The sequence below is a fragment of the Oryctolagus cuniculus genome, chromosome 6 (assembly GCF_051225735.1).
Source record: "Oryctolagus cuniculus isolate XC-2025 breed Fujian yellow rabbit chromosome 6, ASM5122573v1, whole genome shotgun sequence".
NCBI classification, from domain to species: Eukaryota; Metazoa; Chordata; class Mammalia; order Lagomorpha; family Leporidae; genus Oryctolagus; species Oryctolagus cuniculus.
The window spans coordinates 9,291,680-9,313,638 of NC_142872.1; positions in this window are offsets into that span (position 1 = coordinate 9,291,680).

The following is a 21,959-nucleotide window of genomic DNA, read 5'->3' on the forward strand; positions in this document are numbered from 1 at the left end:
TCCTCAGAAACCTGAAGATAACCCTACCGTTCGACCCAGCCATCCCACTCCTTGGAATTTACCCAAAGGAATTTAAATTGGCAAACAAAAAAGAGGTCTGCACCCTAATGTTTATTGCAGCTCAATTCACAATAGCTAAGACCTGGAACCAACCTAAATGCCCATCAACGATAGACTGGATAAAGAAATTATGGGATATGTACTCTTTAGAATACTATACCGCAGTAAGAAACAACGAAATCCAGTCATTTGCAACAAAATGGAGGAATCTGGAACACATCATGCTGAGTGAAATAAGCCAGTCCCAAAGGGACAAATACCATATGTTCTCCCTGATCGGTGACAACTGACTGAACACCAAGAGGGAAACCTGTTGGAGTGAGGTGGACACTATGGGAAACGGTGGCTTGATCAGCATAGTCCTGACTGTTAATGAACAACTTAATACATTATCCCTCTTAGTAGTTTTTTTATCTGTTCTACTTAATATGACTGGTTTAGTTCTGTAATTGATGCACAGTTATTCTTAAGTGTTTAAAATTAACTGAAATGTGATCCTTGTTGAACATGGGAGTGGGAATGGGAGAGGGAAGAGATGTATAATTTGGGACATGCTCAGGCTGACTTGCCCCAAGTGGTGGAGTTGGAAGCATACCAGGGGATTCCAATTCAATCCCATCAAGGTGGCATGTACCAATGCCATCTCACTGTTCCAGGTGATCAATTTCAGTTCACAGTTGGTCATGGTGGAGGGACTGGGAGTCAAAGGGAGCACATAGACAAGTCTAGTACCTGCTAACGCTAACCGATGGAGTAAATAAAGAGGAGAGTGATCCAACATGGGAAGTGAGATACTCAGCAGACTCATAGAATGGCAGATGTCCTAAATAGCACTCTGGCCTCAGAATCAGCCCTAAAGGCATTCAGAGCTGGTTGAAAAGCTCATGAGAGTATTTCATGCATGGAAAGCCAAGACACTCTGGCAAAAGATCTCTGCGAGTGAGATCCCAGTGGAAAGAACAGGTCATCAAAGAAGGAGGTACCTTTCTCTGAAGGGAGGAGAGAACCTCCACTTTGACTATGACCTTGTCTAAACAAGATAAGAGTCGGAGAACTCAGAGGGCTTCCATAGCCTTGGAAACTCATGACTGGAGCATAGGGAGATTACTGATGCCATAGACAGGAGTGTCAATTGGTAAAGTCAACAACAGGAGTCACTGTGCACTTACTCCTCATGTAGGATCTCTATCCTTAATGTGCTGTACATTGAGATTTAATGCTATAACGAGTACTCAAACAATATATTTCACTTTGTGTTTCTATGGGGGTGCAAACTGTTGAAATCCTTACTTAATGCATACTAAACTGATCCTCTGTAAAAAAAAAAAAAAAAAAAAAGAAATTATCAATTCCCAACTTGACTCTCACTGGGATTAAACATGACAATAGGTCTTGTGGGGAGCAACTGGGAGCGACTCGGACTAGACTAAGTTACTGGAATTAAGACTTATTTTGTGCATCTGCTCTCCCACAATATGGCGCTGGGAGAGAAGAAAACAGCTTCTACACAGCTGCCTCCAGTTCAGCCAATAAACTGTAGGACTTGCTCCTGATTGGAGGAGAGCAGCGTACTCGGCGTGTGGGCAGCCGAGTTAGGATTGGCAGAGGAGGACTATAAAGGAGGAGAGAGACGGCATGCACCAGGAACATCTAAGGGGAACATCTAAGGGAACACCTGTGCAGCCCCCGAGAGAGCCGGCCGGCGGTGTGCTGCTCCCCTGCGGAAGTGGGGAATGTGGCCAGGGGGAACTGCCCTTCCACGGAGGTGGAAGGGACAGTAGCCAACCCGGGAAGAACCAGCAGCAAACCCGGGGAGGGCCGAGCAGACGAAAGAACAGCGCAGGGTCCTGTGTCGTTCCTCCACGAAGAGGGGGAGCGACAGGTCTGCTCTGATTTCATCATCATTTCAAAAAAAATCATCTATTATTTTTCACTTTATGTTTCTGTGTGGGAGCAAACTGTTGAAATCCATACTTAATGTATACTAAGCTGATCTTCTGTATATTAAGATAATCGAAAATGAATCTTGATGTGAATGGAAGGGGAGAGGGAGTGGGAAAGGGGAGGGTTGTGGGTGGGAAGGACGGTATGGGGGGGAAGCCATTGTAATCCATAAGTCGTACTTTGGAAATTTATATTCATTAAATAAAAGTTTAAAAAAAAAAAAGAAGCTCTGCCAAGGGACCTGGCACTTGGCACAGTAATTCAGATGCCCCCTGGGAGGCCGGCGTCCTGTGCTGGGGGCCTGGGTTCAAGTCCCTGCTCCACTCCTGATTCCAACGTCCTGCTAATGCAGATCCTGGGAGGCAGTGGCCTTGGCTCAGGTAGCTGGGCCCCTGCCATCCCAGGAGGGGGGGCCTGGGTCCCTGCCATCCCAGGAGGGGGGCCTGGGTCCCTGCCATTCCAGGAGGGGGGCCTGGATCGAGTTCCCTGTATTCCCCACTGCCAGCTTCAGTTACAGCAAATGGAGAATGAACCGGACAAGGAGATGCCTGTCTGTCGATCTGCCCATCTCTTTTTCTTCTCTCTGCTTTTCAAATAAATCCTGTAACTATATTTAAAAGAAGTTCTGATAGGAGTATGTGCAGACTGAGCAGTTTGTCAACAACAACAGCAGCCACTACCAAAGGAAAAACACAACGATTTCTCTGAAATAAAAAAAAAAAAAAGGAGAAAGCAAGCGACTTCATTGGATCGGGCAAGTCCTTGCTCCCTGCACATGCACAGGCTGGTCATGAGATCCCGAGGCGACCCAGATGCAACAGGAAGGCCCTCAGCGTTCGCGCTCTGAGATTTCTGCTCCTTTCCAGAAGAGCTATGAGGTGACACCTGTCTACGACCTCCATGATTCTTCATTCTGCAGCTACCAATGAAATTCTTCTGAAATGCAAACTCTGGTTTGGTATCTTTCAGGTTTTCCCTGGGTGGTGACCACAAAGTGTTGCACACTGTCTTCTGCTGTCAGCACGAGATCCCAAGCTTCTACAGCTGCACTGTCTTCTATTGTATTTGCTTACGTGTGCTGCACATCGTAATTACTCAGTAGTTCACAGAGGTGGAAAAACACCATGGGCGAGGGTGAGCCCCACTACTCAGTGCCAGAGACCTGAGCTGCGCCGTCCTACTGACGGCCACACAGGACCCAGGGCACATGTGCCTTCCCTTACTGTGCAGTCTCCTTCCTGAATATCATACTGAAACGCACAGATCTATTTAACTGGACTAGGGGCATAATAATCTTTATAATTCTTATTTCTGAGCCCACTGCCAACTTCCATAAACATGCTCATTTACCAGAGATAATTATGTGTGATTTTCTCCTTTAATGAAAGATAAATAATTTGGCAGTCTTGCTTCAATTTTTTTTCTTTTTCAATACAATGCATTGTTTGCTGGGGTGTCCATTATTCTTGTATGAGTTAGTACAGAATAAAAGAGCTTTCTTTAGATCAATTGTGCTGCTTTTCTATAAGGCACTGCTATTCATACCGCAGGTTTATAAAAGACCATTAAAGACTGATATTGCATTAGGTTCTGCTCATAATGATGCAGTTCTTTGTTTACAACTTCCATAATTTGCTGTAGTGGCAAAGCTTCATCAAACTGGGACAAAAGGAATAGAAAGTACATTTCTGGGAACCTGAATAGAATGGATGGGTTTTGATCGGCTCTACTTTTCATTGTATTTCTTGGAATTAATGCAGAAGCTATGTTCCCAAACTCAGTGTAGGAAGTGCAATGATTTGTTATTTCATTATAAGATGGCATAAATGTGTGTGTTTAGTATTCTACAAGTAAATCCCATGCAAAAGAACTTCAATTTGTTCACCAAAAATGGAATAAAGATTAGTTTCTTTTGCTGTAAAACTTTTTTGAGATCCATACATACAAGGTTTTCAAAATATTCATAGAAAATGCGTAGTGTGAAAATGCTATGCAGAGATTTCAAAACACTTTGCACCCAAATAAATGTACCTTTTCATTGCATTTCTGTGAGCTATTTGAGGTTCCCCTTGTATAAGAGAGTTGAAGAAACACACGGCCGCACCTTACAGAAGAGCCCTCTGTGTGACCTCTTAGTGAAATCTCAGTTCCCACTGGATTCCCTACAAACAGAGGAGTTGGTCTTAGCAGATATAGACTGAACTAAGGGGGTCAGTTATCTCTGGTCCATTTCTCTTTATTTATCAGAACTGCCCAAAAGAACTTTCTGTGAGGACAGAAATATTCTGTGTCTACTCTGTCCAGCATGGTGGTCATCAGCCTCCTCTGACAATTCAGCACTCAAAACACAGTCAGTGCCCCGAACATCTGGAGCTTTGCATTTCACTTTGGCCTCCATTAATTTAAATTTAAATACTACACGGCCAGTGGCTTCAGTGTCAGAACGCGCATCGGAGGGGGAGAGCATGTGGGATAGTCATCTCACTCCGAGGAGCACCAAACACTGCTCCCTGTAGGTGTGTAGCCTGCAGCCTTCTGTCTATGCTGCTCTGCGGGGGAGATCAGTAATTGGATGGAGAGGAAGACAGCTCATTCCTCTCCTGTTGCGGAAGAGCAGTACCTGATTCATTTGGCAGATAATTCACACATTGAGAAGAATTAAAATCTTCCCCACCCAGCTCTGCTAGGAAACCCAAGTTCCATTTGGAGCTCGTCACGGTTCCTGCATCACCAACTTCTACCACCTCTCGCTTCAAGTCTATACACGGAATCATCGTCTTTGACACGGTGAGTTATCAACAGTGTGGGGTGGGAGGCAAGAGTGCTTCTGCGGCGATGTGTTCTTCATCGAGACGACAGAGTTATTTTCAAAGCACAGACTGTGCTCATACCCAGCCTCTCTACCGCGTCTCTGCTGGGATGCCTGCTCCTGCTCTGACGTTATAGAGTGTTCCAGATACACTGTGAGGGGTGACCTCATTTCTCCGCAAAGCCGTGCATCGCCCCCATCTTCCCCACCTCAGCAAGTCGCAGCACCACTCACCCGGCTGAGCAGGCCCAACACAAGGCTAGTGCTTCTCCCCACCTAAGATTCTATGCTTAATCCATCAGCAGCGAGTCTTGCCAGCTCTGAGAAATCTTCAAAAAGCCCTCAGAAAATGCATATTATCAAAAAACGATGAGTGGATTTCAAACTGTTGAGCACCAAAATAAATACATTGTCACTGTACTTCCAAATTTTTTTTAAAAAAATTATCAGACCTTCGGAATATAACTAGAGTCTGATGCCCACCACAAGCCAGTACCCTCTGTCTCAGGTTGGCTGCAGCAGCCTGTTGCTCTGTGTCTTGGCCCCTGCGTGCTCTGCTGCTCACCCACCATCTCTGAGCTGTTCTTCACGGTGGTGAGAAACTAATGAAGACGCCAAGGAAGGCATCCTCGGCCAAGCCCGCCGCCCTGCCCACGCCCCTCTGCCCCTCTGCTCACATCCTATCACGGCACTGCACGCAGAGCCGTCTCGTCTCAGCTCGCTTCTCACACAGTCTCCTGCTGTTCCTGGTACACACTAGGCTCATACCTTCCTCAAGCCCTGGACTTTTCCTTGTGGTCTGGAATGCTCTTCCCATTTTCCCACAGCTCCCGCCCTCACTTTGGTTTTCCCTCGTAGCACATGGAGTTACAATGACATCATTGCGTGATCTGACTTTCTGTTTTTTTCCCACAAGAATGTTCTCATTATTTCAAGGGTCTTCTGTATCTTAGACACAGGTCTCAGCACCTAGGACAGTACCCAGAATTTACTGGGTGCTCAGGTACTTGGTGAAAGGATTATTAAAATCTGATTATGTCATTCATCCAAACACAGACACCAGAAATGCAGCTACATGTAAAAACACACGTGCCACACGCAACAGAGGTACCACACAGACTCACTCAGAAAGACACACACCACCTACAGACACACTCAGAAACACACACCACCTGCAGACACACTCATACTGGAAATTCTCAGAGGATTCTTCCTGCTCTGGTTTTAACTTTAAAGAGATTAATGAGGGTTTGTGCCCTGTGGTTTCCCCTCTCTTTCCAAAAGCACCCACAAGCACACCCTTGTCAGCCTTTTAACTCACCTCACTTTTGCCCCTTCAATTCCACCGAACCCTTTACATCAAAATATTTGGGGGACATTCCTTGCTTGGAAGGTCCTACTCTTCCCTCCTTCCTAGCATAACTCCCACTGATCATTCAGATATTTGAAAAGAATCCCTCCTCTGGAAGGACTGGCTGAGAGCCCTACCAGGCCCAGTGCTTCTTTGTAAGCACAAGACACCTATGAATGAACAGGATGCATAGAAATCAATGGTGTTATTAATGACTATTGGGCTCTGAGTAATCTGAATATTGGAACTTTATCTTTACCTATTCTCATGGTATCCCCAGACAATGAAAACTCATGTATATATCCATTTTTGTTTTAATTTTTTTTGACAGGCAGAGTGGACAGTGAGAGAGAGAGACAGAGAAAAAGGTCTTCCTTTGCCGTTGGTTCACCCCCCAACAGCCGCTGCGGCCGGCGCACCGCGCTGATCCGAAGGCAGGAGCCAGGTGCTTCTCCTGGTCTCCCATGGGGTGCAGGGCCCAAGCACTTGGGCCATCCTCCACTGCACTCCCGGGCCACAGCAGAGAGCTGGCCTGGAAGAGGGGCAACCGGGACAGAATCCGGCGCCCCAACCGGGACTAGAACCCCATGTGCCAGCGCCGCTAGGCGGAGGATTAGCCTAGTGAGCCGCAGCACCGACCGTGTATATATCCATTAACTACATTCTCCCCACTGCAAGGGATACAGGCAGGAAGATGGAGTGGACCAGCAGGCCTTGCAAGTTTTCCATCACCATAATGGTGACAGAGAAAAAGCTGACATGGCAGAAGGTCCCAAAGCTTCTATTTACCTACCGATATTTACTGTGTTCCCTCAGGACAGCTGGGAGCATCACTTACTCCCAAGAAGGTGGGTTTGACAATGCACCGAACATTAAAAGCAAAGTGCCTGACGAAATGAAAACAGCACTGTGCCCTGGCGAAGGACTGTACAGGAGTGGGAGCTCATTAAACCCTGGAGCAAGGCCTGTCACAGGACAGCAGGGCCTAGGTTCTGTCAATTTCCTGGGCACACCTGCTAAATATCACTGATGGAAGGAATACAAGTAGGAAGGTTATTAGAACAGAAACACATTTCATAGCCTGCAATGCAAGAATTCGATGAATTGGTGAAATGTGTACAGGTTCACTAATTCAAAAAGTAGAGAAACTCACCATCTAATCACTGAGTAGCTAACAGGAAGGTCACCAAAAAATAAAATCCTCCAGGTACCTTACAGGTTCCATGTCTGAGTGGAAATCAGAGCTCTTCAAGAAGAGTGGGCAAGGGGAACAATACTCACAGTATTCCAGGTGCTGGTTAGATCAGCCTGCACCCCAACTAGGATGTCTACTGGTTGACTGCACAAGACTCGGTATATTCAGGGAAAATCAAAATGCCCTTGCAGAACAGGGAGCTGATAGTCAGAGTATCGTCACACAGAACGAGGCCAAGTGCTACGTTAGACACAACTTCACCTTGGGGGTGCTTCTCTTCTGTCATCCTTAATTACCTGTTGTCGCTCCCCCTCTTCATGGAGGAACGACACAGGACCCTGCGCTGTTCTTTCGTCTGCTCGGCCCTCCCCGGGTTTGCTGCTGGTTCTTCCCGGGTTGGCTGCCGTCCCTTCCACCTCCGTGGAAGGGCGGTTCCCCCTGGCCACTTTCCCCACTTCCGCAGGGGAGCGGCACACCGCCGGCCAGCTCTCTCGGGGGCTGCACAGGTGTTCCCCTTAGGTGTTCCCCTTAGGTGTTCCTGGTGCATGCCGTCTCTCTCCTCCTTTATAGTCCTCCTCTGCCAATCCTAACTCGGCTGCCCACACGCCGAGTACGCTGCTCTCCTCCAATCAGGAGCAAGTCCTACAGTTTATTAGTTGAACTGGAGGCAGCTGTGCGGAAGCTGTTTACTTCTCTCCCAGCGCCATATTGTGGGAGAGCAGATGCATAGAATAAGTCTTAATTCCAGTAACTCAGTCCAGTCCGGATTGCTCCCCACACCTGTGATTGAATCCACTTCACACCCATAAAGGACTCATTTCTACTTCCGTCATCAGCTTGACGTGTGATGGCCCTACTGTCCATTCTCCCAGCAGATGGCCACCTGCTGCTCAGCCACGCCTCTCCCTGAAACACAGCCAGGTCCTCACGGAGGACCACAGTGGTATGTGCTGACACATTCCCGAGCACCTAAGGAGTCAGCTACTTTTGAGGAGTCCAGGAGCTCACAAACAGAGCCCAACAGTCATACTGCTGAAGCTTCCTGGCATGAATAAAGCAACACACCACGTATCTTCCAAAGAAAGAAGACACTAGCACACGTTAAATTTTTGCTTTAACAATCAGAAAATCTCTGTTGAATTACAAATGGCAATTCCAAGTTTAGTTTCACAGGTTCTTGGGTGGTACTCTGTGTATGGCAATTTCAGCATAAACTTAATTTTCAAAGAAATTAGTTTTAGTTCTAATACAGAAACTTTTAAAAAACTATTTCATATATATGGATCCTATAGATATTTTTCTGGCTATGAGCTAGCAGTGAATGGGGCCATCTCTGTTGTCAATAATTTTATAGTTCACTGAATATTAAATACAATGATGTGAAGAACCTCTTGGTATACTGCACAGCAGGAAGTGCTGTCATGGGGTGAATGCAGGGTTTGGGGTGGAGGTGAAACTCACCGGGTTCAGTCTTGGACAATCATGAAAACCTTCCTTGGAGAAGGGGAGTTTCTGCTGAGATCTGAACGAAGACTATGACAGGCAGGTGATGGAGACGTGAGCCGGGCAGGGAGCAAGCAGGAAAGATCGGAAAGAACAACATGGGGGTGAGGAACATCAAAATCAAACAATGTTCTGAAACCCCAGGACTCAGTAAAATGCAGATGAAGGAAACTCAAAACTACCAATTTCACGTGGGAACAGAGTAAACATTCACGAAGCCCTCCCTAGGAGTAACTGGGGTTGAGTCTGACTTATATCATCCTTACACCACCTCCCGAGACCAGGACAACTGAGCCGGAAAGGGAGCTATTCGGATGACATGGATTTAACAGACAGAATTTAGATCCCAAGTCTTCAGAAAAGACATAAAAAACAAAAATCTTTATCATGGGCAGGGAGATAATTTCCATCCAGACTTAAATAATTTGGCAAATGAAACAGGGTCCATATGAAAGGTAACGGAGGCCAATGAAAATATGTCAAGCTGCTTCACTGTGCTGCTCTACCACATGTAAATACTTATTTCTTGAATCAACATTTATTACCTGCAGCATTCTTGGCTAGGCACAAAGATTTTCATATGAGCAAAATGAAGCCATTCTTTTCAAGGGACAAAAAAAGACACGAAAAAGACTAATTTTAATGCCACAGGATGACTCCTACAACAAACAAGCACACAGGACAAACAGAAGAGTTTAAACACTAATGAGATGAGTTCATACTTTGCTCTTTTTTTAAAAAAAAATTATTTCTGTATTTGAAAGGCAGAATGAGAGAGAGAGAGGGAGAGAGGGAGAGAGGGAGGGAGGGAGGGGGAGAGAGGAGGAGGGAGAGAGAGAGAGAGAGAGAGAGAGAGAGAGAGAGAGAGAGAGTCTTTGAACAGCTGATTCATTCCCCAAATGGTCACAGTAGGTAGTGCTGAATCTGGCTGAAGCCAGGAGCCTGGAACACCATCTAGGTCTCCCTCATCAGTGGCCAGGGCCCAGGTACTTGAGCCACCATCCACTGTTTTCCAGGGACATTAATACAAGAAGCTGAATCAGAAGCAGAGGAACCAGGACTTGAACTGGCACCTGATGTGGGATGCAGGCATTGCAAGAGGCAGCTAACCCACTACTCCACAAAGTCCTGCCCCACACTTGGCCCTCTGTGCTTGGGAAGTACCCATGGACAGCAGCAGAGTTCACCGCAGGCCAGAGGAGCTCATGGGCAAAGAGGTAGAGGTTGGGAAACACACATTTTTGCGAATCACTCAAGTGTAGAGGAAAAATTGAAACAGGTGACCCGGGGTAAACCACAGTGTGAGTTCAGGCCTCCAAGTCCCTACCATGGGTTGTTTTTCACAGCTTTGTAAGGCAATGGCAGTTGGCATCAAAAAGTGAGTCTGAATTCAAGAGATATGTAGAAGGTGGAGTGAACAGAAATTGCTTAAAATGGGAAGTGATGAGTGTGAACCTTCACACCAAACTCAAGCCTCACTCACACATGGACAGGCACAAGCAGCATCAGGAGGAAAACCGACCAATGGGTTTGAAATGATAGCTGTGTTGTCAGCACGTGTGGCTACTGTCAATCAAAAAGTGCCACTGACTTTAAATGGCCACTGCTTCTGTTGCTTGGTTTCTATTTCAGGAGATGACAATATATACAGAGACCCACAGATTACAGAAACAGAGGCACAGATCAGAGTGGGAGGAGAAGTGAATCCTTTGAATGGATCAGTTATCTATAGGAATTTGTAAACCACCTTCCCATATATGATTGGGTGAAATCTCATCTAAAAATCTCATGTAGGAGCCAGAGCTGTGGCATAGTGGGTAAAGCTGCCACCTGAGATGCTGGCATCTCATATGGGCGCCAGTTTGTGTCTGCTGCTGCTACACTTCCCATCCTGCTACCGGCCTGGGAAAGCAGTGGAAAATGGCCCAAGTGTTTGGGCTCCTGCACCCATGTGGGGGACTGGAAGAAGCTACTGCCTCCTTGGCGTCAGCCTGGCTCAGTCCTGGGGAGTGAATCCGTGGATGGAAGACCTCCCTCCCTCCCTCCTTCCTTCCCTCCATCCTTCCTTTCCTCCCTCCCTCTTCTCTCTCTCTCTCTCTCCCCCTTTCTCCCTCCCTCCCTGTCTCTCTATAACTTTGACTTTCAAAATAAAATTAAAAATCTTTTTTTTTAAATCTCAGGGAAATCCTGAAAATGCAAATGACTAAAAGTGAACAACATTGTTTAAAATAAATGAAGGTTCACAGAACAGTGTTTTGATAATTTCAGCTGAGGACTATAGATAATACATACAATAGGAGCAGGTAGCTTAAAGTTTCTGCCGGGCAGAGAAACAATTCAGCACGCAACAGTGAACGGATTCGCAGAAATACGATTCGCAGCCAAATCAACAGGCAGATAGAAACACCGCTGTGTCCAAACGTCTGATGCAGCTCACCAAGCTGGTGGCTTTGAGCTGGAGAAAGAAGTGCTAAATATGTAACAGCCTGGGGCCTTCTTAGACCCAAATAATAGTTATTTCTGAGTAGGTTAAGCCATAGTCAATAAGAAAGCAAGCAGGGATGGCTATTGGGTTCATAGCAGGCTAATAATGCCCTTCGGGATAAACCTGGGTTTCGAAGAGCCAGAATCAAATACTTAGGTTTCAAATCCTTTCTTACAGACCACCAGTTCCAGAAATGTCGGCTGAATGGCTAGAAAATTGATCGACTCTGAAAACCAGAATCATCCCTAATGCAGACGCCCCCTCAAGTGCTTGTCAGCATGGGGGAGGAAGCCCCTACGTGGACCTGCAGACAGGCTCAGTAAAGGCACATCCCTGGATACCGCCTCACGCCTACAAATCAGACTGCCAAGGGCTAGGTCTGGGAAAGCCATGTCTGAAACCACATTTCTCAAATATTCCGTCTTCCAATCTATGAGGATGTTTTTGTCTCCAAATGCAGTAGCTCATATGTTGCAAGGGTACTTCGGAAAGCTCACAGGAAAACCGACAGAAATTGAAAGGGAAGTTTAATTTGGTGCAAAATAATTTTGAAAACCATGGCTTTTTATATAAAACACATTTTCTATGAACTTTGTGAAGACATGTCACTTGAAATAGAAAAGCCACAGGCACAGAGATAAAGATACACTGGCAGGTTAAGAAGCTAGGAAGCCAGATGGGTAGATAGATGATAGACAGGCTGCAAATTCCAGGTCAGTTCCTTCCTCCCTCCCTCCCTCCCTCCCTCCCTTCCTCCCTCCCTTCCCTCCTTCCTCCCTCCCTCCCTCCCTCCCTCCCTCCTCCGTTCCTCCCTTCCTCCCTTCCTCCCTCCCTCGCTTCCTCCCTTCCTCCGTTCCTCCCTTCCTCCCTTCCTCCCTCCCTCGCTTCCTCCCTTCCTCCCTCCCTCCGTTCCTCCCTTCCTCCCTTCCTCCCTCCCTCGCTTCCTCCCTTCCTCCGTTCCTCCCTTCCTCCCTTCCTCCCTCCCTCGATTCCTCCCTTCCTCCCTTCCTCCCTCCCTCCCTCCCTCCCTCCCTCCCTCCCTCCCTCCCTCCCTCCCTCCCTCCCTCGCTTTCCCCTTCCTTTCCCCTCCCCTCCCCTCTCTCCTTTCTTTTCCAGAAAGAATTTAACTAACATCCTAAGGACACACACCCTTTAGAAAGCAGGTTATCTTGAGACAGAACAAAGTTATGAAGACACTTCAAAAAGTCTGGAGGAAAATATAATCAAAACCTAAGTCCATTTTGATAAAAATGTGAGATGCATGCAATTTTGCCATAAAATAGATTCCCATGAGCTTTGTGAAGTGACCTCACACGCACCCACCGGACAGTGTGGAAGGATCATCAGGGCGGAACACACCCACCAAGACGAACCCAAAGATGGACTTTTCTATAAACCCTTCCACCCTTCAGCCCATGTACGTCTATTCAGGTAAGTAAGGTTCTATACAATAATCTAACTCATAATCACTTAATGAATCTTTAAAAGTTACGCAGTTCCGTATTGCTTAAGGAATGTGGGGTTGTATCATTTGTACGTTTTGAGGTGATGGAACTTTTTTTAAGTGGGAGAAAAAACCCAGTAATGATGGATGCACTCAGCAGAATGCTACAGCAAGCGATCTCTTGGAGGGCACGCAGTCTCTGCTCTCCCAAGACCGAATCCCTTTATGGACGCTGTTGGCAGGTGTGACCCACGGCAGACACTGGCGTTCAGGCTTCTTTATGGAGCTGCTAATGACAGGCATGGAAGTGTGGGTCAGGTACATGGGGTGATGGCTGTCGTGGTTAAACTCTACAAAATCTTCCAAGCCTGTAAATGTGCATGTATGTTGTAAACTCTGAACCCTGAAGTGAGCTAATTATCATGAAATCCAGCACTCTGGACTGTGTATCTAGGGTGAGTTGAACCTGGAGAATGAAACAAGAAGCATGCGCTAATTTTTGGAAAGCCGTATGCACAATTTACCAGTCTGCTCTAACTTAGATCAGTGCATCTTCCCTCCTGATGGGCACTGCTGAGAGTACAGTGAGCAGCACCTGCAGTATTGCCTGCTGTGTCTTCCACGAAACGTCAGCACCCTGGGCAAGTGGACGTGCCACAATCTCTGATGTGATTATCAACGTGTTGATGTAGATGGGTTCCTGGTACATTAACACTTTTTATCTACATTTTCATGGAAGTGTTAGTTAGCAATTAAAAATTAAGTAATTTTAAAATTCATAAATTACCTGCAATAAAAACTATTAGACTCATCTCTTAAATAAAAACGTTGTTTCAAGATCTCTAACGCTCCTGTCATAGACAATTCCACTCCTAGCAGGTGAGCACAGAGGGTGGTACGGAAAAAAGGTCAGCTGGCGGCATCGTGCCACTCCGTTTGGAAATTACTGGACTTCACGCACAACTGATTCTGCCACGTTTACACCCTGCCCCCCTACAAAACCTGGTATAGATTCATTTTTGCCCACAGCTGACAGCAGCCGCAGAAGCAAGGGAGCTGCTGACCTCAGGGCGTAACTGTAAATAGACCAGGCACTCTCCAGGCTGGAGTGAGAGTTTCAGGCTCCCGTCAGAACTTCCTTGAAGAGCTGTACAAATCGCGTGGCTCTGTTGCTCTTTTCCTAAAGATCTGTGATGGTGGAAGTTTCACAACAAAAATGTGCAAAAACATCTACAGCTACAAAAAGCCCGTTGATTCATGATGCCCTCGCCGACGTTGACGTAGTTAGAACAAAATACGAAATGAGCTGTTTTGGCTTCTAAACATCAAAAAAGAGAATTTTATACAGAAGTTACCAGTGATGAATCACCTCTTAATGAATCATAGGGAATATCAACATTACGAGGCCCAGGAAGATGCTTGAGCTTCCCTGTCCATCCGTGTATCTCTTAAAAAAAAAAAAAAAAAAATATATATATATATATATATATATATATATATATGCTTACACCGGCCAGCGCCGCGGCTCACTAGGCTAATCCTCTGCTTTGCGGCGCAGGCACACTGGGTTCTAGTCCGGGTCGGGGCGCTGGATTCTGTCCCAGTTGCCCCTCTTCCAGGCCAGCTCTCTGCTGTGGCCCAGGAGGGCAGTGGAGGATGGCCCAAGTGCTTGGGCCCTGCACCCCATGGGAGACCAGGAGGAGGCACCTGGCTCCTGGCTTCAGATTGGCGTAGCTCCGGGTGTAGCAGCCATTTGGGGGTGAACCAACGGAAGGAAGACCTTTCTCTCGGTCTCTCTCACTGTCTAACTCTATCTGTCAAAAATAATAATAATAAAATAAAAATAAAATATATATATTTATATGCTTACAGTAAGCAGGAAAATCTATAAAAAAACAATCTTTCTTGTGGAGCCCAGTGTCAGTGAGAAATCGCATCATACAAATGAACCACAGCCTTGCTGACCAGTAGGTTCTGTTTCCTTTCATGGCCTTAAAATTTACTTGTAGTTTTACCTAAAAATGTTTAAAATGTATTAAAACAATTGGGTAAGTATTAAATTATGCTCCATTCCTTTCCCAGGGATTCAACACAAATTTATTCAGCAAAGAACTTCACATCCAAACGCAGGGTCTGCTGAAATTCATTTCTACTATAAGGCAGGTGCGCCACCTCCCTTCAGGGCGTCGTGTAGTAGATCGAATATTGAGAGCTGCTTTCCCTTTCTTCTTGCTTCCAGCAGGCCTCCGTGTCTTTGCAGAATGTCTTGTAGATGCCCCGGGAAATGAGCCTTGCCCCATTTTGCATGACTAAAGGAAACCCATTCTTCACAGGCATATCCCACGTTAGCATCACTGTTAGCATCCCCCAAGCTTGGTGTAAGGGGTGAGCCAAGTGCATTCTTTGTACCTTCAAAAATCTCCTCCTAGTCACACCCAGTGTCTGACTGTTTCCATCCCAGGTGTAGCACTGGCAGCTTCTGAGGGTCTGGTTGGATACAACAGTTGCAGTGGGTGGAGCTACTCATGTCCAGAGTTTTAAGCAGTCTGTGATGGAGATCTGTAGCACTCAGAATCAGCTCATACAAAGATCATCCTAATTCAAAGCAGATGGTAGGGTCATAGCTAAGTCACAGTGGATGCTGACTCATAAATCCACCTTTATGGAAACTATTTGGTCACTTGACCTTATAACTAAGAAATATAGCCTCTTAAAAAGTCATCATTGGTGAGAACGTGAATTAGAGCAGCCATTATGGAAAAGAGTATGGATGTTCCTCAGAACACTAAGGACGGAGCTATCATACAATGCAGCCAATCCACTCCTGGATATAGTTCCGAGGGACCCCTGCCTTCAAGTGTTTACTGCAGCACTGTTTCCAGGTTCAGTCTCGGTGTCTATCAGCAGACAAATGCGTAAAGCAAATGAAGTGTACGTGATATATATCTACAGGTGCACATATGTACTTAGATATATATACACTTCACATATATGAACACATTTGTGTGTATGTACACACATCATTTTCTCTATCCACTTATGGAACAATATGTATGTTATACTACATATGTAGTGTAATATTATTCAAGCATAATAAAAATGAAATCTGTCATTTAAGCAATGTGAATGAAACTAGAGTATGTCATGTTTAGTGAAATACGCCAGGCATAGAAAGATATATACCATGTATTGACACATTTGTGAAAGCCTAAATACTTTATCTCATAAAAGAGAGTGGAATCGTGGTCACTAAATTTAGAGAGGGTAGGGGAGAGGAGAAATGGAGAGAGGTCAGATAACAGAAGCCAAAACACAAGTAGAGGAATTAGGAAGTAGTTCTAATATCCTGTAGCAGGGCAGAGTAACTATAGAAGGCAACTGATAACATATTACAAAATAATTAGAATAAGAGTTAAAAGGCTCCCAACACATAGACATAATAAATGTTTGGGGTAGATGTTTGGCCTGGCAGCTAAGACACTGGATAAGATGCCTGCACCGCATATGGGAGGGTCTGGATTCAAGCCCCCATTCCACTCCTGATTCCCGTTTCCTGTCAACTCTTGTAATCTACCTTTCAAACAAATAAAAAAATACATCTTTTTTAAAGTTTGTTATAGGTCTTGTTAGGCCTTTAGGATTCTACTATCTGAGTTTTGAGCTATTCGCATCTGTTTATCTTTTTATTACAGTATTTTACCTGCCTATCTTAAACTCAAATTCAAGTGGTAGGGGACCCAGGTTGGAATCTCTCATTCTATGCGTATTATCTTATTTGTTGGGAGGTTTTATTATATAACCGATACTGACGCTCTAAAAGCTTTTACATATTAGAGAAACATTTTCCTCCCAGAATCTCAGAGTGTGTAGTAATACTTGTAGCTTTTCTGAAATACTTGAAAACTACCTTTGTGGGGGTGGGGAGGCTGCATTGTGATACAGCAGGTTAAGCCACTGCTTGCGATGCTGGCGTCCCCCAGTGGAGGGCTAGTTTTAGTCCCAGGTGCTCTGCATCTCATACAGGGAAGACCCGAGTACTTGCATCCCTGCCACCCCTGTGGGAGACCCAGAAGGAATTCCTGGCTCCAGGCTTCAGCCATCTGGGGAGTGAGCAGCAGATGGAATATCTCCATCTCTCTGCCTCTCCCTCCCTCTGTGTCACTCTTCTTTCTAATAAATAAATAAACCTTAAATGGAAGAAACTACCTTTCTTCCTATCATCTAGTATCTAAGGATGCAAAATACTGTGCTAAAGTCATCTATCCTATTACATTCACATAATGCTGTCTTCATGGAAAAATAAGGGTTTATTCGATGAATTTCCCTTTTGTTTTAGTTTCATAAGATACTAGAAATATTACTTGACATATTACAATAAGACTTTGCAAAATACTTAATCATCTGTGAAAGACGCAGGTAAAAATCAAATTAATTTCAACATTCTCAGAAGAAAAAGTATTGGCTGATATTTGTAAGAGGATCGAGCACAAAGGAGGTATTTACTTAAATAATTTTTCCATTATGACATTCTATTTTTGGGTATTTTCATTATCAGCATATTCATTTTTATAATTTGACTTTCAAGTTATGTAGGAAAGGAAATTAAAATCTTTCTAAATGTTAATCTACTCCTGAGTAACTTTATTTGTAAGTGTCAGCAGAGAGGTATTGATAAAGATAATTGGGTAATATGACTTCATTATCCTCCTATGTAATACCATTGCTTGGTTTGGTTCATTCACACATGAGATTAATGATAATAAATCAACTTCATAGATCACACACAACTAACTGATATATCAATTTCCACATTCTATATGGATGGGCTGTTGTATCTCATGGTCATAGATACTTCCTCATATAAACATCACCACTGTAAGTAAAACGACCTTATGGTACGTTTCACAGATCAGAGAAGTTACTTGTTGGTAATGTACACTATTAGATAAATTTTAAATATGATGGTGGGTTTATTTTTAAATATACCAAGTTTCTGTAGCTTTGTGTACTGTCAAGGATCTGGAAATATTTAAGAAGTGCACATATGTTGATTCTATGTGTTTAATGTCACAAATTCTGAAGGGGAGCAATAAAGCAGAAGCCATCAGAACTGAAGATATGCTTAAAGGCCTCATCCAGTGTGAGATTTCAAGCAGTGTGTGACATGGGACATCACAGGCAACAGATTCATCAAAAATTTTTCTATGTAGAAAACCATCTTTCAGGTAATCTACCCCAAAATGGTGCACTACATAAAATAACTTGTTGATAACGGCTGGATATCCAATATTTAAGTATTTGATCATGAAAAACAAATATGAGATGGGCTGATATCCATGGAAATCTCATGACATTTATTTAGTTTAGTTGTTCATTTTTAAATTTAAACTACCCATAAGAAATCCAATTGCCAATTTAAAATGACTTTCTTTTCTGAGGTTAACTTCTGGTTAAAAGCTTATAGAGCACCTAAAAGGAAAGAAAAGGAATCAAAAAGGCATGGATTAAGGAAAATTAGACAACCTTCACTTGAAGACTTTGGACTTACATACCTTTGTGGAGCTACACAAAATTTCTATGATAATACTGCATTAGACTTTACAATGCTCCATAAGGAAAAAAAAAAAGGTCAATCAACTAAAGCTTTGATCATTCAAAGCTCCATTACATTATTGATCCTAGCACTCCTCTGCCATCTCCAAATAGTACAGCAAGAAAGGTGTAGCAGATAAAAATAATATGAAGAAGAATAAAGGTTAGCTGTAATCACAAAATAGACTCCTCATTAAACGATTCACTTTACTTAGTGGGTTGAAGAAATGGTAGATCGTTCTTGTGGTCCATGCCCCTGATCACTTCATTTGTTAATGTATGGAAAACAGCTCAGGGAGCCTGTATCATACAAACAGTCAACTGCACCACCTGGCTTACACAGCAAAGAAAAGTCTTACATGCCTAGAAAGGGTCTCTTCACATTCATCCTTGGGTGTTCGGCTCCCTAGGTCCTCCTTTATCCCCTGGTTTTCCCTGCATCTGAAGTCATGTTTGAGGGTGGACTGAGTAGATATTTTACAAGAGAAAATACTTTACATCCATAGAAAGCTATCAAAATCCCTATTGTGATGTTTTCATCCAGTACAATTACACTGACCTGCCTCAAGTAGAGGTCTGTTCTCTCCTCCCTACAGTGCTCTGTGCTTCCTGGCTGTTTCTCAATCTGCCATCAACTACTGTTCTAGGAATGACATCAGCTAAATTTGGTTCACCCATTTGCTAGCATCCACATAAACAAGACCATCTTCACTACTCTTCTCTCAATATCTGACCTTTCAATAAAACAGAGCATGAAAAAGGTCCTGGCACTCGGTAGCAACACTGATATAACTCAAGGTTAAGTTTTCTCTTTTGAGTGTTTTTCTTCAATGGTGGGTGCAATAGGAAAGGCATGAATCCGGTCTATAAGAACCACAAATGAGGGACAAGGAATACTTTTCTTGTGCAGAATAACTAGAGTCCTACATAATAACCTTCACAAAATCCCAGGGTCTCTGCATCTGTGCCTGGACAACCTCCTCCATTTTCCCAGCAATAAAACACAGAAAATAAAGGACAGTAAAGATTATACTGGGTCTGGCGCTGTGGCATAGTGGGTGGAGCTGCCACCTGCAGTGCTGGCATCCCATATGGGCGCCAGTTCGAGTCCAAGCTGCTACACTTCTGATCCAGCTCTCTGCTATAGCCTGGGAAAGCAATGGAAGATGGCCCGAGTGCTTGGGCCCCTGCACCCATGCGGGAGAACCAGAAGAAACTCCTGGCTCCTGGCTTTGGGTCGGCACAGCTCCAGCCGTTGCAGCTATTTGGGGAGTGAACCAGCAGATGGAAGACCCGTCTCTGTCTTTCTTCCTCTGCCTCTCTGTAATTCTGCCTTTCAAATAAATAAATAAATCTTTAAAAAAGATTATACTATAATTCAGGGACAAGTGGTTGTTGCTTAAAACCCGATCATGATGCAACTTACAGCTTAGAAGTCAAGTCTCACGATAGGTGAAGTCGAGAATGGTGTTTGGTCACATTTCCTTCAAGGTTGGAGAATAATGCAGACAGGGATCTCTGTCCACCTCCCATCTAATGAGCTTCTCTGGCAGTTTGACTGCCTGAGCCTTGGCTTTGTCTAGCTTGACGTTCATGTCAGTGCTCTCTTCAAATAGTGACAGGAGCAGCTTTCCAGAAAGATCCAGACTCCTGGCTTGCAAAATATTAGTAACAGGACAACATGGGAGCTGCTGCCTTCTGCCTTGCCATCTTTGTCCTCGTATTACCCCTATTTCTCTAGCCAATTCCCTTCCTTCTTTCCATTTTCTGAACACACACACACACACACACACACACACACTCTTGGTTGGATGTCAAATAATCCTTAAAAACAAAGATGTTCACCAACAAAGCTTACAATCAGTCTTCCCTTCCTGAGGTCAACTGCATATCAAAAATGGTGAAAGGGTCTTGATCATCCAGAAAGGATGACAGTACAAAGCTGGCTTATCTGTCCTCACTGGCTGCTTGCATGTGACCTCCAATTCCAATTGCTTTCATCAACTAACATAAATGAAAAACACAAACCAGGAAATCCGCACGTGCTCCGAAACAGCTGTCGAAGGAGGGCTGAGACACAGGTCAGTTAACCTAAACACATCACAGTGCCATGCTACAGGGGATCCAGAAGAATCCAGCAGGACTACTTGAGCAGAGAGGAGCCCTGTGCTACTCCAGACACCGAGTAACACTGTTACAAATGCCCAAAACTAGACCGACCATCTGTACCCACTCTCTGTATAACACACACATACTTCGTTTTATTCTTCATGTAGAAAGCATCATTATCCCAGAGAAAATGAATATTCAGAAAATACTCGAGTTAGTATTTTTTTCAAATACATTTCAGAACGGTATTGCAATTTGATGACAAAAATGTTAAATAAGCAAAACATTCTCCAGAGGAATTTTTAGAATCGGCATACCATCCAATTTCCAGAAGACCCACTGTTTGCCAAATCAAAGGATTAGAACCATATATACAGGCAACTGCAAAGCTCCAAATAGAACCAGGAGCAAAATTAGGCTAAAGATTCAAGTGCTGGCTGGGTCAGAGCTATTGCCTTTAGCTTCAGCTCTCTAACACAAGCTGAGATCTGGGAGACATTTTCCTAACAGTGCGTGCGTTAAGATAAGAACTTGCTCCTCCAGATTTCTACTTGTGCCTCATGCTGTTACCTGGGCTGTGTAACACTCAACAAGTCAAATACCCCATCCCAAACCTCAGCCCCCTGGTCAAAGGCAGATGGCAAAGTCTCCCTGGTAAAGTTACCAGGAGAACTACTGGCTCATTGAACATAAACATAACTTTGTGCCTTTTATAAGAAAGTATACAAGGACTCTTCAGAAAGTTTGTGGAAAATTTGAATTGAAAGAGGTTTATCTTGTTGCAAAAAATTTTGAAATCTTAAATTTGGGGATGTCTTCAAACGGTGGTGGGAAATGCATATTATGAAAAGTTATCACACACGGGTTTCAAAAAATGCTGCATGAAAATAAATTCATTTTTAATTCCATTTTTTCATGTATTTGCTGAAATTCCCTCATACATGCTCTTTGTGTTTTTCTAAAGGACTTTATTTATCACAAAGAGTTACAGAAATAGAGTGAGAGAAAGAGATCTTCCATCTACTGGTTTACTCCTCCAAATGGCTGCAATGACTCGGGCTGAGCCAGGCAGAAGGAGGAGCCTAAAACTCCATCCAGGTCTCCCACATGGGTGGCAGGGGCCCAAGGACTTGGGCCACCTTCCATTGCTTTCTCAATCGCATTAGTAGGGAACTAGATTTAAAGTGGAGCAGCTGAGACACAAACAGGAGCTCCCTTGGGATGTCGACGTTTCAGGGGGTGATTTAACCCGCCGTGCCAGGACACCAGCCTGCCATGAATCTCTTCTGTGTCACAGGCACATCTGGGACTCACCAGCGCATGCCATCTGTGGGGAGCAACTTGGACTAGACTAAGTTACTGGAATTAAGACTTATTCTATGCATCTGCTCTCCCACAATATGGCGCTGGGAGAGGAGTAAACAGCTTCTACACAGCTGCCTCCAGTTCAACCAATAAACTGTAGGA